The sequence below is a fragment of the Argiope bruennichi genome, chromosome 4 (assembly GCF_947563725.1).
Source record: "Argiope bruennichi chromosome 4, qqArgBrue1.1, whole genome shotgun sequence".
NCBI classification, from domain to species: Eukaryota; Metazoa; Arthropoda; class Arachnida; order Araneae; family Araneidae; genus Argiope; species Argiope bruennichi.
In genome coordinates this window covers 83,609,479-83,621,613 of record NC_079154.1, presented here as the reverse complement: position 1 = coordinate 83,621,613, position 12,135 = coordinate 83,609,479, and positions in this window count along the sequence as shown.

Here is a 12,135-nt window from a genome sequence, read left to right as displayed (position 1 = left end):
ATATCGGAACTGTTTATCCTTGAAATTGAAAAAGAAGCACCCATTAAAAAAATAAAGACGAAAAAAAAAAAAAAAAAAGAAGAAGAGAGAGGAAAATATATGCTTCATTTGACGAAAAGAACTCCAAAAAAATGGGAAATTCTCCAATCAAAAAGAATTCGACACAGAGGAAGGGATTTCCAGCGCTGGAATTCATCTTCAAACTCAAAATTCCGCCGCTTCCCGTGGATCTTGACTTCCACCCATACTTGCGCACGTTGGGAAAAACCAGGCTGACCCGCGAGCTGTGTATATGGACGGTGGATGCATGGTAATGGGCTCTAGAATGAAACGACTTCGTGCGGGAAGTGATCAGTTTGATTTACTGCAGCATAGAATTCTTAATTTGCGAAGTCCTCTCTACAACTTGTTTCGGCAGTAGATGGAAGACAGGAGCTTTCAAAGTAAGAACCAACTTTTCTGCTTGTAACTGTTTTGAAACGTTAACTTGAATTAAGATCTGTTAATGGGTTTATGCATTTGTGATTTTTCATTCTTCATTTCGTTTAAATATTGTTACCATACCAAGAATTTAATTTTATGAACATTGTCCTCAAATTTTAAACCTTCCATCAATCCTAATAACGACGTATTTTTTATCCAACCAAGTTGTAGAAAGGATTTTGCAAATTAAGAATTCTATGCTGCAGTAAATCACAGTTATGCTAAAGAATATTTGTGCATATTTAAGAATGGAGATGTAAGGTGAAATATTAAAAAGCAGAGGAATTTAATGTGCGCGCATAAAAGCATTGATGCATTTAAAATATGCATGCATAAAAGCGACAGTAAGTGGTAATCATATAGTGAAGACGTATATAATTGCTATAATATAATCCAGTGATTATAAGTGATTTTGTAAATATAGATGACATAAGATTTTGATAGACAGTGATATTATTTACATAGATATATTATTTTTTCAGTCTCTTCATAATATTTTTAGTTCAAAAATAATGAAAATGCGTTTATGTTTTATCACAGTGACACACCCAAAGGCTGGCGCAGGGGAGATCTCCGCTCCGCTTATTCCTATATGTCACTGTTCTTTTGCTAAAAGAAAACACAATATTATGTGTGAAATTCCTAATAAAAGGTCAATAACATCCTTGTAAAAATATGACATGTGACCCGAGGTCAAAAATTATTTCACTTGTGTTATATGTAGCCGAGTGTTTTTTGGCGTTTTTACGTGACCAATCTGACGTTGTTCTATTTGCCACTGACAACTTCGAAAACAATCAATAGGAAAAAAAAAAGTTGAAGGAAATTCGAACCGCTATTTCAAAACATTACAATCTGATAATCTTTTCGGATTGATACATCATTTTTTTATATTGATTTTCAGAATTAACCTTATTTACAGCATCGTAAAGTGCACAATCAAAAAAATATTTAATACTGTTGCAATGCAGGAGTATATAAATATATTTGCTAAAACAAAAAAAAGTATTAATGCAACAGATGCTTAATTTTTTAATAAAAATTTATTAATATTAGAGAAAATGTTGTAGAGAAATTAAATTAATATCACTGAAAAGCCAATTTTTTAAAGTAGTGTAAAAATGGATTTTGGTCGATATTATATTTCTAAATTATTTAGGAAATATTATTTAATAAATTTTTAAAAACGTGAAAATTTTAATTAATTATTAATTAAAAGTTTCAAAAAGAATCCCTTTTCTACTGGATATTTACTGCCTAAAAAGTAGTTACCTGGGAGTTCTATGTCTAATCACCTGCTCTGTAGAGCATTTTGCACAGATTAGTGTGTCAAGTACTACAGTATTGTTAGGATTTAGCAATAAATATTAGAACTTTGAATAGAAGGTGTGTTCATATGACTACAAATTTAGAACGATTTTTTTTAAGAGAGAGTTAGGCTGATTGAACCTGGGAGGAATTAACCATGTTGTGGATGGATTCATTATAGTTTGCTTTCCTGCAGTATTTTTTCATAAACACAAAAGCAGCATTTACAGTAACTTTCAAAGCCCTTTCTGGTAATAAAATTGTTTTATAATTATCGTTCGACCGGATTATTGGATTTTAGAGTTAATTATGAGAATTTTAAACTGGGCGACTTGTTTAAATTTTGACTATAAATTTAGGATGACTTTTTAATAGAGAAATAGCTTAGTGAAGAAAATTGTATTCAGTCATTAAAATTTTCCATTTTCAATGGAATTGAAATATAATTTAAAATCTACTTTAGCGCACTTGGCTAAAGTAGGAAATTTTTCGCTTGACTAATATTCCATTTATATGCTCTCTTAAAGTGATACTGTTTACAGGTTGACATACTATCTGTAAATTGCGACATGCACGGTAAGATACCACCGGGGGGGGGGGCTGCTTATAACATTCTACAGTGCTATAATTGACTTATTTTTCAAACACTTTTAAACAAAAAGCAATGGCCAGAATGGTATATACTGCGATATATATAATGGCCGATGTATTGACGAGAGATTGAAACAGAAATTAAGGAATCATTAAATTTTTTTGTAAATTATTAGTGTAAAGTCATGGATTTTCCAAAAATTTTAATCTTTTCTTAAAATTTTAAAGGCTGCGTAACTTTGTAATAATCCATTTATGCCTTTATATTTTGGTCTCTTACCCGTCAGTATTATAAACTAAACATACGGAAAATTTTAGATTGATATTTTTAATAGAATTTTAGTAATTGTGTTTGAAAAATGAAAATTTTTAGAGAAAAGTGAATTTAGAGTTTACCTTTTTAATTTTTAATAGGATAAAAAAAAAAGGTTTTATCCTATTTAAAGGATCCTTTCCTTTTTAAAGAGTAATAAAGTTTGCTTAAACTTTAATGATTATTTATTTTGATCAGCTATGCAGGTAGCACCGGATATTTTCAGTACTTTTTTTTCCATTGATTTAAATTGAAAATGCATATTAACTAATCTGGAAATATTATCAAATAATATGTGTCTTAAAAATGGTTTAAATGTTTTCCGTCCATTTACTGTAAGAAATTACAACGTAATTGGAAAATTTACATACTACATATGATGATTCGCATTTATCAACAAACCATCAAAAAAGGAAACATTTATCATCAAAAACGGAAGAATTCATATTGTAAATATTCCAAAATAATATCTAGTATACAGTAAAAGAAATGGAATAGAAAAAGACAATAATTTTAAATTACCTAAATAAAAATAACAATAACAACTTGCTGATAGCATTGCTTACAATTCTATTTTCAACCGTTAAGTTCTATTAAAATGTATTTAATTTAATTTCTATTTATCGTAGACCTAAAATAAAAATGGCCTTGAGAAGATAAAAAGAAGAGGTTTTCATATAAATTATTAAAATATACGTTGTTTTCTGTCAAAAATGAATTTTTAATATTGACGGATACCTTAAACAGAAATTATAAACCCTTACAACAGTCAGAAAACATTTTTTTTTTCCCCTGTTAACATTTTTTTTTTACTTCTTATCTTCAGCAAGAAATCAAATATTCAAACGAAAACATGACGTCAGCATTAAAGAAAGTCAGTAATAAGATGCTTATTTTTTTAATGTATCAGTAACCAAATACTTTATCATCTAACTATTGGGAAGGTTAAATTTCATTTATTAATTTAGAGAAAGCACGATGATAAATTTAAATTTTCTAAAGTAGAAACAGTTTCGTAATGAATTTTATTAAAAATAGTTCAGTTCCTTCATCTCTTTGCTCTTCGACTCAACTTTTTGTTTCATTCCGGCACTCTTGACTCTGGATTAAACTGCTCTTAACTGGTTCTAACCGGAATATCAGATTGTTGAAAGTTCAATTCCATCTGACCTAGTTACTCATCAAACCAAGTGTTAATCAAAGAAAACAAATGTAAAAGTCTCACAGAATTGTTTACAGAATAATAATTCGTTATGGGGTTGTCTGAAAGTTTCATCCAAGAAAATGCTAAAATCTTAACTGGTTAAGAATTCGTATTCGTTTGTATTACTAATGCTTTAAATTGAATATAAAAGGCAACAGTGTAATTCATTAACTTTAACCAACTACATCGATTGACCTTATTTCAGTAGTGAAATCAAAAACAAAAGGAAATTCTCCTCGTCTTTATTAAAGCTTAACAAACAGAAAATGCTTTTAATACCTTAAAATAATTCTAATGAATTAAATTATAAGACTTAAATTAAAATATTTATTAAATAAATTACGATATCTCCTCTTAAAAAGCAATACCTTATATCTCAATTTTCCAAATTTTACAACGGGGGTGATTTATTTTTTCGCAACCAGTAACGAATAATTTTAAAGACATAGGCAGTCTCATGCTCATACCAAATGGGGGGGGGGGTCAATATTAATTGCAAAAAATTCAGTTTTTTTTTTTTTACCTGTTATAAATTTTGCAAAATTGTAACAACTGGTTGTTAAACGATAACAACATCGAATCACTAAATAAGCAAATTATACAAATGAGGGCCCCAAGCTTTTGAGATTTTTTATTTGCAGAATGTTAAAATTTATTTAACTTAATGTTTTTAATTAAATTAAAATGGCCGTGCAGTCGAACTTATTCCTATTAAAATAATAATAATAATAATAAAACTTAAATTTGGAACATAATATTTGTAACATTTCTAATTAATTGTCATTCTCAAATTTTATGCCATGTTATATTATAATTCCAAAAATTGTGTTGCTTTAAAATTCTAAAAAATATTAGATCTTATTAATAAATATTATTTAGAATGCGTTAAGAAACGTTTGTTATTCTTTTTTTTCACTATTTTGTTTAAAATTAATTTTAAATTCAGGAGTACACGTGAACTAGCACCACCGTCTCCTAACTTCATCATGCATCAATCAACATGAGAAAGTGTTTGGCTTACGATGTCAGGTTGAGCGTGCTCCAGGGCCACATACATTACGGATCTTTAAATGAATCAGGTTTGAACCTAGAGACATCCATCTCCTAGAGCAAGACTTTATCATTAGCCCATAATGGTCACATAATTTTTGGCAAATATTTTTTTATAGCTTTTTAAAGAATTTTTAAGTTTAACTACTACTTTCAATGTTTCGTGTCATCTTTACTTGTGTCTTATATCATACTCCTGGGGCCGCTGGGGCCTGGTAGTAAGGTCTCAGTCTTGGGGCTGGAGGGCTAAAGACTCGATTCCACCGAAGAATCGCCGTATAAGCGGGTCTGGTACACGCTAAATCAGTCGGGGCCAAATGACTTCTCGCTTGCGTGGTGCGGAAGTTTGGAGAGGGGGATGCCAGCTCATATGTCGTCATCACCATCTGACCGCAGTTCAAAATTACAAGGTCTGTCCTAAAATAGTGATAATGTAGCTTTAAAAACGGAACTTTAATATAACTAAGCTAAACTATAGCATATTCCTTTTTTAATGCATTTTGCGTTATCAACAAATTCTTGCGTTTTCTGATGTAACTTCTGTCTATTAAATTAATATGTCTTTTCAAAAATCCCTAATTATGCGAATGGATAAGTTTATATTATTTTTATTACGTCCTGTTTCGAAGCAACACCAGGACTTTCTTCGGACGGACTTCCTAATTTTTAATCATGGACATATCACGTGATATCTGAACCAGTAACCCTCTCATCAAATTTCAGGGTCACACCAATGGAAAAACATTTGGCCCTGACGGATTAAGTGTGTACCAGAGCCCCTTATATGGTAATTCATCGTATGGCTAATTATTTCGAACCTGAAACCTTTTAGTCACGACCCTATTACTTGGCTACTTCACTTTCATACTGGAGTAAAGTGATGAGGACAGCTATTTTTCATTTTTCCAAACTCCCTTACCGTGTCAGTGCTAAAATGTTTGGCACACCAGTTCCTATGCAACATATAACAAAGAAAGTTTCCAAGTAAAAAGGGATCGTCCGTGGACTGAGTCTACAATCCTCCAAATCCAATATCCCACAACCAGATCCTCGAAATGAAATAGAAATGCAATAAATGAAAGAAAAAAAATGCTTAAAGTTTCAATTTTTTAAAAATTGCAGGTTAGATAGCTGAAGTTTCTTTAGAAATTGAAGTCCTCTGCACCCGATTCACCTGAATCCTGAAATATTTCTTTCAATTTGACGGAGGTAAACAACCTTGAGTTCAAGAATTCCGTAAAGTCCCCTCAAATCGGCTTTCAATTTGACTGTGCCTGCGTCGAAGCTAATAGGGTATCTCCAAGCAAAGGCCTGCTTTTAGCCGCTTGGATCACTTATTCCCTATCGAGCCCCGCGCCAATATGCCATCTACCCTCCGCGAAAAGTAGAAGCATTATTAAAATAGATCTCTGCCAGAGGGTGCAAAATCGGTATAAGAGCGTGAGATCGGTTTAACTGCTACGATTTGAGAAACTAATTTTTTCTTGTTTCTTTGATTAAGAACGCGATAGATCAAAAACGAATAAATTTAAGTAATGATGTGTGCTATGTGATCATAATACCAAGTTGTAGGTTTTTATCAAATTATGAACGAAATCCATTTTAGAGAAGTCTATAAATCTTTCCCTATGTGTGCGTGCACATATTATGATTCCAAAAACGCATGAAGCTAGAAAAATGAAATTCAACACAATTTGTGGTATTTATCAAACTTTACACTGAATCCAACAAAATATTTATTATCTGTTGATCTGTCTATTAGTAAGAATGTGAACACTACAACTCAAAGTTAAAAAATGTAGATAAACGGAAATTTGGTATATGGTCATCCGGGTACATCATAAAGCATCAACTGCGTTTCCATATTAAAAACAAAACAAAAGGAATCGTACAAACTGCAAAAACAATTGATGGTATGAAAATGTTCAGATGTACTAGAACTCCCACTGGGGGGGGGGGTGCACTTCGTAATTGAGGATTAGAAGTTTCCGGTATGTTGGTTGGTTCTCGCCACCCTGGTGGGTACAGAAAAAGGGGATTCAGCTCCTCCCATCGATGAAAGGACGTATTCCCCAAGGGAAGGGTTGTACCGCAGTCGGTGATGGCCTTTAGGACTCAACCACAGTTCCCTCCAGTGTTGCTGTTGCGGCGATCCGATCATACAGATTTTTCCATATGCATTCGGGCGGACCGGTGTAGCCGGTTTAAGTATATGCTAAGAAAAAATAAAAGTATTAATCTAGAAATGGTGAATGAAACATTGTATGATCTCGTAACTCTAGATAACATTGAAAGCAGCTATATTATAAAAGAAGATAAAACGTTTTTAACTTGCAATAACTGAAACGTATTGTTAGTAAAGGCATAGGAACTATTGAATTTATCAATGGAGACTGATCCAAATGAAAAAAAGAAGACATTTTATGTGATGCAATTAAAAGACTCTGCGATTTATATATATATATATATATATATATATATATTAGAATTGCGTTAATCATGTCAAGACAAAAGTCTCCAACAATTTAAAAAATGAAAACGGAGTTCGAAAAAATAAATGCATCACGCAGACGAAATATAATAGAAGTCTTTTCAATTATATTTTCTTTTTTCTCTTTCTATTTTATTTACAAAAATATATGTTCGTTTCAATCATACATTCTTCCTAAATTCGAAGTATAGTAAACAATTATTTTTTCTACAGAAACTTAACTTTGCAGAAAGTGATTTTGTCGAGTAATGTATTAATGACGTAACTTCCGCATTAGGCAAGTATTTACTGTGGATACATAAGAACATTGCCAGGCATAAATAACTGTAATTCCGTCTGTCAAGTTTATCGACATGTAAAACAAACTGAAAAGTAATCATACATTACTAGATTATTCATTCTCGCTGTTATCGTTTAAGACAGTTTTGAAGTGATTCACGAATTTCTGTTAACCTTTGAATCTTTCCCAAACGTTTTAAAAGTGGAAATTTCAGTCAACATTAGCTAGCTTGATAAACACGGATTTGTTTATCTTGGAATGTTAGCATAAAAAATTTCTTCTAACCGACAAAATCAAAGCAAGAGCAATGTTGAAAATGTGATAAATATGATATTTAAACTTGAATAATAAATACAACGATTTGCGTTTTTATAACTTTATTTGTTATTCACATTCTTGGAGTCCATTGTGTAATTTCTATACAAACATGCGATTGTGTACGCAAACATTTTCTTGACTTTTCGTTACAACTTGCTAGTTGATAAATATTTAGTGATACGCAGTCACGAGTGTTGCAGGAATTTGCAATTAGTTTCCTGTGATAAAATTTTTGGTTTGGAGTTTCATGGTACAAAAGACGTTTTTGACAAAGCTACGCCAGTGTAAATACAGATGGATATGTGCGTGTGGAAAAGAATGCATTATTAAACAAGAATTAATAATTATATAAGAAATTTGAAAATGATTCAATATTTAAGAAATGGAATCCCCAAAATTTTAACAAAATATATTCGCATATGCATTTCTACTAATAATAAAGGAGATTGTACATGTGTATGTGTTAGCACTCTACATGATAGACCGTTAGACATAGAGCTCCCAAATTTGGCACATTCATATTTTGAAGGGTGGTAATGTGCATCTTGGGTTAATTTATTTTTCTGGAAATTTTAAAAAGAATTTTAATTAATTATAAATTAAGCAAAACCTATACCACTTTTTACCATAACTGCCGAAAATATTATAGAAAAAGTGAATTTTATATTATTTTAAAATTCGAAAAATTATCTTTACAATGATGCTATCTTTATTGCCATATATCTGTTTTATCTATTTTTAATTAATTTTTAGAAATATTTTGTTAAATTTAACTATCAAAAATACGATTCATTTTTATAATCAAACTGAAATCATTATAATTGTTTCTACTAATATTATATCTTGTTTTTTTTTCACTGTTGATATTGAAAATATAAAGATAGGGCTTATTTCCCCAGGTTGGACAGGTTCTATTTAAAGTATGCTTTCCATAATATTTTTGAAATTTTGCTGTGTATACAATTAAGGTTTAACTCTATATGAAAGCAACCATGAATTTTTTTTTTCAAATTCATCCATTATTAAATTTTTCTACTCTTTACATATAATTAGATGCTAGTATAACAAGATGTATAAAAATGTGCCGTTAATCTTTAAACATCGCTTGTATCTGAATCTGCCAAATTAGTTAGAATAGTGTATATTTCTTTTTTGAGGCAATTTATATGTTTTTATCTAAAAATAATAATTCAAAATCGGCAAAACTTGTATGGTGTTGTCAGGTCCGATCCGAACAAAAGTTGCTCCGGTCAAAGTTGATTTGAAGACCTTCGAAGAAAGTTTCGTTCTACAAAATAATAATTTATTACATTTTGCTATTTATTACAACGCACAAACAGTTGCAATCATGTTTAGCCACATTGATTTTTCCATGTTTTTTACACCCCTGCCCCATTTTTTTAAATAACGTATTTTTCATTGTTACATACGCAGCGAATTTTAAAAAATTACTGAAATGTATTTAGATATAATACAATTATTAAGGCTATTATTTATGCATGAAAAATGCAAATGATTTCGAATTTGTTCATATGAAGTTTTGATTTATTCTGGTATTTACGTATTTTATTTAGTTCGACTGTTTCGTTTCTATTCCGATGTGTACTTTTGCTTCAAATGTTCTATTCTTAAAAAATATCTCGGTGGTAAAAAAAAACTCTTGAAAATACATTCAATCATGCGATATTTCGCCCCAACAGAAGTTTTTTTTTTTTTTTTCCTTTTCTTGTTTCTTTTTACCTGCGTTTGCTTCCCATTGCAAAACGATGTCCCGTGCTCTCTTCTTCATTTCCATTGTTTATTGTGTTTCGCGTCCATATTGTATTCGTTAACGGGCGTATTATGACAGGAAGTGGAAGCAAGACCGATGCTGGTTTTCCCTTGTTAATAGGGTTTCGAACGGAGCTATGAGAATTGTATTTATGTCTTCGAAACGATGGAATATGCTTTTGCAATGAAATATTCCAGGTGTAATTTCCGAAAAGAAGAAATAATATTTTTGCTTTCAATATATTGTTTTGTTTTAAGTTTTGTAGTTATAAACGACCGGCGGGAATTTTCTACCTTTGTATGTACCAACACATGTGTAATTAATGACACTTTTGTTAATATAATGAAGATAATAGAATGTGTATTTTGGACTAAACATCACTGACCAGTTGAGCCCACACTTTGATACAAATTCGGGGTTTAGACTATATACTAAAATTCCTTTACCTAGTTCGTTGCTTTTTTTGGAATAGCATGCTTACACACATGCAAATAAAAAAACATAAGAAAGTCAGTCAATTGAAATACTCGAAAAATTTAATCTAAAATTAGGTAAAGTTCTACAATTTTGATATCAAAATCTTATTTTAAAAATCATCCATTTATCCTGCGATATGAATTATCGTGGTCATATACATCCACTAAGACACAGACACCCAGACAATCAACATTTTGAAGGATTTATTTTCAAAATTTCATGATTCATTTCAAAATTTCATGAGTTTCTCTCACACAATTTGATGTACAAAATTTGTGTGAAAATTGTACCTCGTTGTGTCCTTGAAAAATATTATTGTGTTTACTTCACTTGAATAAATGGACACACTTTCTATTAATATATTTCGATGATATGGTGATAAAAATTATATCATAAATTTATTAAACAAAGATTATCATCAATTTAATCTGACCAATGTTTTCTTCAGATGAAACTACTATATATATTTTATATAGAAATTATATAAAATAATATAGTTGCATTATTTTATATATCATACGCCATTACAATACACTTGAACGACATTTTTAAAGTTTATTTGTCAAAGACAGTTTTCATCTATTGCGAGTACTGATGGCCGCTCTGACCTCTCTTCAACCTGGATACTCGGCCAACCCTTTTCGAATTTTCGATGGCACTCATACTTTTTAATTCGACTCATTATTATTTCATCATTTGAAATGTAAATAATCTTGAGCTACTCATCATATACAGTAGCACTCATGAGCTATACACATGCGTTATAAGTATTCAAGGTGTATGAGATAGGTTGCTGTTGTGACTAAGCTATCACATGATGCTTTTCAAGGGTTCAATAGAAAATGAACATACATTTGGAAAATATTAAGAAAGGTTTCCGATTTTTTTCGAAATTGCGCACAAAATCCAGATGGCTCAGAAAGAAGCATAGGAAAATCTGGTCACTCTAGTTTATTATGTGACTGCGCTGTCGCATGAATTGAGCACAATGGTTTTTATTACATAACTATATTTTTGAAGTTTCACTCTATTTTTTAAAATAATTTATAAAAAATAGTGAATATAACTTAATAACAAAAATATCAAAATTTCTTATCAGAGGTTCTTTTATTTTATGCACTCTTCATCAATCTAACTTGCTTCATCCTTATAAGTATGTAATTTTGTTTTCAATTTTTAGTCATTCTCTGAAACGCTAGAATTTTGAAAGTTTGTATGTTTAAATGTTCTCGTTGACAATATTCTATTTTAATATTCTCAGTGCTTTAATATCAATAATTCGATTGACTCAATTAAATTTGTATTCATTACTAATAGTGCCATCTGTTAGGGAATTTAATAAAAATTGATTTCAAGATTCTGTAATATTTATAACAGTGTAATAGCATTTATAAATGTAAGACTAAAAACTTAAAGGCAATTGGAATACAAAAATGTAATTTGATTAAAATGTGTATTTAAAAAGGGCTTTTTTTTAATATTTTTTTTTTTTTTTAATTTCACTACCTTTAATTGTAATCTTTGGTATACTTGATTTTAGTAAGTTATTCTCTAATATTCCTTTTCATCCTTCTTTTCCAAACTATTCAAAACAATCATTTATAAGTCATTGTTTATGAAATTTGTTGAGAAAAATAGGAAGCCGCGGCGGCCTGGTGGTAAGGTCTCGGCTCGTGAAACGCAGGGTTTTAGGTCAGAGACCCAATTCCACCGAAGAACTGTCGTATAATGAGGTCTGTTGCACGTTAAATCCGTCAGTGCCAAACGTCATCCAGCTGGTGTCGTGTGGTGTGATGTGGAGAAGGGGGTGACAGCTCAGGTGTCGTCCTCATCATCTGACCGCGGTTCA